Source organism: Dipteris shenzhenensis, unplaced genomic scaffold (genome assembly GCF_047967505.1).
Source record: "Dipteris shenzhenensis isolate YYH24624 ecotype China unplaced genomic scaffold, Dip_SZ_1.0 scaf0350, whole genome shotgun sequence".
Classification (NCBI taxonomy): Eukaryota; Viridiplantae; Streptophyta; class Polypodiopsida; order Gleicheniales; family Dipteridaceae; genus Dipteris; species Dipteris shenzhenensis.
Genome location: NW_028239656.1, coordinates 47,501 through 52,883, shown reverse-complemented (window position 1 = coordinate 52,883; position 5,383 = coordinate 47,501).

Genomic DNA, 5,383 nt, shown 5'->3' with positions numbered 1-5,383 from the left:
GCTCCCCCTCTCTCGAGGATGAAAGAGATATTAGTTCCTGTTCGGGTTGGGTACTAGTTTCTCTCCTCGCGTCACCGGCCGATTCCTCAAAATCTACACCAGTTAATTCTCCGGCAGGAAATCGAAACGGAGTGGGTAGTTCCATTAATCTAAAGAAGAGAGGTGAATGTGCCTTATCTTGAAATACTTCCCAAACCAGTGTCTTACGTCTTCTGGAGCGCATAGAGCCTTTTATAGGTTTCCGACGAAAATCAGAGCTTTTTGCAAAACGTTTGACCAGTCTGCGTGTTTTCAGCCGCGTCTTCCCGACGCTGATTGCTAAATTTTTTAACTTTCTGTTACGAATATCAGTTGACCCACCCGCGACATCGAACCTATTATCATATATTAAGTGAGTATTGCGGGCCAATTCCTCCGACAGTTCCTCAATCTCGAGGATCGAACGTATTTTTTGTTTTGAAGAGTCAAGTCTTTCCCCACCAATTAGAGGTACGTCTAGCAAGCGGATCCAATCGAAGGCACCACAATCATCTCTGAGATAGGTGAAGAATAAAGCTAACTCTGTCGGAGATGAAGAAAATTTGAAGACTTGATCCCAAGTTACGGGGGTGGAATCACCCTTCGAAACTGAATAGTTTGTTTCTCCCACAACATCTTCAATCACGGCATCATCCGGTGTTTCGAACATGAAAATAAATATTTGCAAAGCATTTTTAGGTAATGCTTCCCGGGGAAGAGGAATCTCATTGCTTCTCAACTCTTTATACCTGATAGACACCCAATCCCGAATCTTATTACCGGAATTCAATTCATTGGCATACTCGTTGTTGTCAACCGCTTGCGATGCCAATGAATCAGACAGTATCCAGAATGAATCCGAGTTTGGAATCCTAGCACGACATGAATTATTCAAAAATGGATCATAAATCTTAGGTAATTCACCTCCGTTATCAGCCAATCCGGTCCTTCTTTCCATCGCTTTCCAGAAGATAGGCTCGGTGTCTAGGAATCGAATTCGGTCCTTTAACTCATTATTCAAATCCTTGTTTTTCCTGAATTGGTTCAAAATCCAGTCTTCATGCAGATGATGAGCTGGAAGTGGCATATCCGAATCCTCTAACGAGGTTCCTAACTGGTCTCCAAAGATCGACAAACTGGGTAACGCCGTGAGAGCCAACCGCTGTTTTCCACTAGTCAAACATTTGCTGAAAAAGTGATTTGATACTTGCTTCTTCACTAAGCTATCGCCGCCGAATCGGCTATTCTCTATATATCGTAAAGGACGATTTGGTTTGTATGGGTCGAACAAGGACGTGGGCCACGACTTGAAAATCCATAGCATCGAATCTGACAACTCCCGGAGATTGTTATCGAGCAAGACAAGTTCGTCTTCAAAATTCTTGGTGAAGAGAGGTACTGGAGCCTTACCCAAATAAACCAGTACATTAATGAGAACAACAATACTAAAAGTTTTGTAAATGACGCGTTTCATCAGCAGGTAGAGTATGGGTGAATCATATTCTACGCGAACCAGAAGTAATCTGGACAAGTAGCTGAATGACATATGACCGAGTGACCAACCCACGAAACTACTAATCAGAAATGTTATGTTGTTGCTATATCGAAAAATAAATAGGTGAATTGGTCTCGCCAATACGGGACTTGGTAAAAGAATTGGATTTAAAATCTGGAAAATGAAACTATCCAAGAATATATTACCGATTCGAAAGTCACTGAGTGAATTGGTCGGACGTAGAGTTCGATAATCCGGTAAATCCTTGGTTCGGAACCAGTAAAATAACATGTATGGTACTATTGGGACAGTTACAACATGTGGTTTCACTATCAATGCATATAGAGGTGAACAGAATATTGACAGAAATATTAGTAGCTATCCCATCATCAAACCACTCAAAGCGACGGTACCACTAAGATTCCCTCCCAAAAGAAAAGCTCTTATGGATAGTATTTGGGAGGGTCCAACGGGTAATGTTGTTAGTAATCCATAATATAGTCCGAATATTATAGGTGGACCTGCCACCTTCACCCGAGTAAGCAGCGAAACCTGCAGTAGATACAACGACATTTGAACGCTTTCTACGTTCATAATTATTTCCTTCCCATATTTTTCAGTTTTTTTTTTTTCCCGTAGAGTGCCGGCAACCTCTCCGTACCACTCCCGTAGCTAGCACAGCAACTCCTTCGGAAAGGAGTCGATGGATTTCTTAATCATGAGGAGACAGAATCCCATGATTAAGAATTTGGAGACGTCTCTATGCATTTCCCTCAATGGTCACTTCCCGTCACCCAATAATTCTATAATTTAGTGATTTGTTACCATCTGCTTCGACAGGTTACTCCAACCCAGACGCCCCGGATTATTATTACGCCGTAGGGGACGAGTAACAAGTTCAAGCACATCCCTCGCATTAGTGGATCCATGGATTTGGGCAAAGGTGAACTCGACAGACCATTTTGTATCAATACCTCTTGCTTCTAAAGGATTGGCATGAGCCATTCCAGTAATTGCTGAATCAGGTTTTAATTCATGCATACGCTGTATCTGGTTATAATTATCCGGTTTTTCCACGATCCGTGGCATGAGTGTACCCATCTCTTTGCAAGTATCTCGTGAGAAAGATGGCTCGGCAGCTTGATATCGTTTATCCATGTAGGGAATACCTGTTTCGTAGACAACCATTCCGCAGCGAATTGGGAATCTTGCTATAGAAATTTCTGATAGATTATCTCCCGTAAAAGATATAGATTTACCAGCTGCTATCTCAAGATAGTCTCTCAGACTCTTCCATATCTCATCCTCCCTCTCCTTCAAACCCTGAGGTTCCATATTAAAGGCGGAACAAATCTTTTCTATCCAAGCACGCGTCCCATCAGGACCAATAGGAAAAGGTGCTCCAATTAACTGGCATTTACGACGCCGCATCAGAGTCGTCGCTGTACGGCTCAGAGAGGGATTCACGCCGCAAACATACACTCCCTTGCCTAATGATGGAAGTTCAGTATATCTCTGGGAGGGTAACCACCCCGATACCTGAATGGATTGACGTTTCGATTCCGGATTCGGTTGAGAAGCTACAGTTGAAGTTAGAGATCCAAAAAGAACTGAAGCATGATTCTTTAATTTCCGTCCCTCCGGATTAGCCCCCCCCGCTTCCGTCGTCGCAGTGTCAACACCCCCAACTAAATCCTGTTTCTGTTCGTGTCTAGATATGTCAAATTCCGGACACCGATGCGTCGTGGCAGCTGATACAGTATCCTCTCCCTGAGTAAAAGCATAATCCGATCCATTGGCCCGCGCAACTACAATTGGTACTCCAAGTTCGTTTTCTAGCTTGGGTGCTATGCCTTCTAGGTCCGTCTTTGTTATTTCCGTGGTACATGTGCCAATCCAAATAATGACACTAGGGTTTCTATCTCGTTTTATTTGGATACAAATTCTCTCCAATTCCCCTTGATCATTTAATTGGGCCGAGACGTCCCCCTCTTCCGACTCTGCCATTGCATAACGAGGTTCCGCAAGGATCGTAACTCCAAGAGCGTTCTGTAAGAAATAACCACAAGTCTTTGTACCTACCACTGGGGAAAAGCTGTCTTCGATCTTTTGATATAACCAAGCCACACAACTAATGGGGCAAGAAGTGTGATAATTTCCGGTTTCACATTCAAAAGTGAGAGTTTCGGGAGTCTTCGTGAAAGGGTTTCCTCAGAAAGGGTACACATACAAGAAATTTGCAGTTTCGGTTTCGAATCATCGTAAAATCAAGCAGAATATCCTGTTGAGTTTGCTGGGCATTCCTCTGCCCCCCACCATCGGGATTCAGATAGAAATCGGAGAGCAGACTGAATAATTCTCTATCTGGAATTTCCCTTGGCACAACCCCTTCTGGTCGAGACAATATCTGATCCGCCACATTGGGATGGAAATCACAAACATAATTGAGATCTGATTGACATTCAGCCGTTTCAAACAATGTTTTCCCCTTCACCCTCGAGACCCGAATGTCCTCAATGAGAGGCAACACTTCCAGCACAGGCATCGGGCAGGCTTCTACATGTTTATCAATGAGATCTCTCCTAGATGTCCGATTCCCCACCAAACCTGCTAATCGCAATGGGTGGGTATGTGCCTTCTCCCTAACCGACGCAGCAATACGATTTGCTGCAAAAGGGGCATCGAATCCATTATCCGTGATAATAATGCAATAATCCGCATGATTCGATGGAGCGGCAAAACCTCCACGGACTACGTCCCCTAAAACGTCGAATAGAGTAGTATCATATTCATAAGAAGCATTCGATTCTTTCGATGATTTAACCGTTTCTCCCACTACGTATCCCCCACAACCAGCTCCCGCAGGTGGTCCCCCTGCTTCAACACGATCCACTCCGCCATAACCCTTATAAATGACATCCTCAGGCCACACATCTTCATAGTGGTAATCCTTCGATTGCAAAGTGTCTATAATGGTAGGTATCAAGAATCCCGTGGGGGTGAAAGTACTATCATGTTTCGGATCACATCCAATTTGCAATACCCGTTTTCCGCGTCTCGCCAAAGCTATTGATATATTACAACTTGTTGTTGACTTACCAATTCCACCCTTTCCATAAACTGCTACTTTCGTTTCGCAAAGCTCCGATTCATTTTCTTCATCCCGACTATCCCCCACTTCCCCCCCCCTCCCCCTCACGTTCTCTTTCCCCTTTTTTCTTCATTTTTCACCCCTTATCCATACTTTCCCCCGTAGACTCATTCATTCCATTTATGGATTCAAGTTTATGGATCCTCCACCCGCCTGCAATTATTGATATCGATACGGATCGTGGGGTTCCATGGGCGGGAGAGTATCTTCTTATTCATTCGGATTGATGATTGGTATTATTCTACTGCTAACTGCCTTCGTTTCTCTTGTCTCCTAAGAGTTTTTTTCTTCTCCTTTCCAAGATATTCCTTATACCTCTATAAGTATCCTGTGACTATTCTACTATGTTTTCCGGAAAAGGAGAAATAGAAACTAGTGATTGGTGATCGATCGATATGCATCTTGGGGTTGGGGGGGGGGCGATCAATCACGACCAAGATCAACCATGACCGAGATCTTCCACACCAGCCCCCCCCCGATTCGTAGGCTCTATCCGAGAAGGCAAAAGGGATTGCTATCATTACTGCTTCTTCCTATAATGAGAGTTAGGGTGTACGCGAGGTTCATGAAGTCTCGAAGAAAGCTTTGGGTCTTCGAGTGGTTAACGTCTTGCAGATCAAGGGGCGGCTCAAGGAACAAGAGTCTCTGGAAGTATATGGGATTGAATCATCTGCCACTTTCCTCGGTAGCTCAGCGGTAGAGCGGTCGGCTGTTAACCG